Source organism: Cornus florida, unplaced genomic scaffold (assembly GCF_030987335.1).
Source record: "Cornus florida cultivar Cherokee Brave unplaced genomic scaffold, ASM3098733v1 CherokeeBrave_3.0.0_Hap2_Chr10, whole genome shotgun sequence".
NCBI lineage: Eukaryota > Viridiplantae > Streptophyta > Magnoliopsida > Cornales > Cornaceae > Cornus > Cornus florida.
The window spans coordinates 14,960,679-14,961,684 of NW_026775580.1; the positions used below are offsets into that span (position 1 = coordinate 14,960,679).

Genomic DNA, 1,006 nt, shown 5'->3' on the forward strand with positions numbered 1-1,006 from the left:
CCTCCCCTTGGCTTTTCCAAGAGAAATTCGGGTGATTCCTCTAACTAGGATTATAGTGATTGCCATAAGGATTGTTCCCTTGATTCATAAATGTTGCATTTACTTGTTCATGATGCTCACTTTGCACACGTCCATGGGGACAATTGGAAGTAGAATGTAAAACACTTGAACAAGTCATACATGTCTCATTAGATGCATGATGAGAATGGTTAGGGAAGGAAGAAAATTGATTTGCCGAGTTTTGGTTGATCAAACCTTTGAGATAATGATTTCATTTCGGCGGCAATTTCATTGGAGTGGTCGACTTGATGTAAGCCAACACTCTTCCTACCATTAGAATTTCTACCATTCTTTGAAGATAAAGTACGATGCAAAGAATTTTCACTCATGCTCTCATAAAGACGCCACACGTCATCCTCATGCCTATCAATGTAAGAGCCACCCATGGAAGCATCAACCATGCCCTTGTAATTATCGGATAAGCTCTTAAAGAAATATTGAACTAATTGCCATTCGGGCATGTCATGATATGGACACTTCCTAAGTAATTCATTAAAGCGTTCCCATGCCTCATGAAATGTTTCTCCATCCCTATGTGAAAATTCTCGAATTGAGGTTCTCATGGCATTGGTCTTAGAAACCGGATAGTACTTTTTCAAGAAATCTTGTTGCATTTCCGCCCAAGAAGTTATTGAGAAAGGCCTTAAACCAATATTTTGTCTTGTCTTTAAGGGTGAATGGAAAAAGTTTAAGCCTTAAGACCTCTTCCGGCATGTCCCTATATTTTATGGTGGAATATACTTCAAGAAACTCATCCAAATGCTTGTAAGGTTCTTCACTTGGAAGTCCATGATAATTAGGAAGCATTTAAATGGTTTGCGGCTTGATTAAATAGTGGTGTACTCTAAATGATGGCAATTGAATGCATGTGGGTGCATTATATTCATTAGGCACATAGTGATCTCTTAAAGTAAGGGGAGGATTAGCAATTGGAGGTGCAACATGG

The 1,006-nt window shown here is 38.8% G+C and overlaps 1 pseudogene; it reads left to right on the top strand.

Moving 5' to 3' along the window:
• The first annotated feature begins 519 nt into the window (after window positions 1-519).
• LOC132280434 (small nucleolar RNA R71) lies at window positions 520-618 on the top strand (annotated as a pseudogene).
• Window positions 619-1,006: the final 388 nt, after the last annotated feature.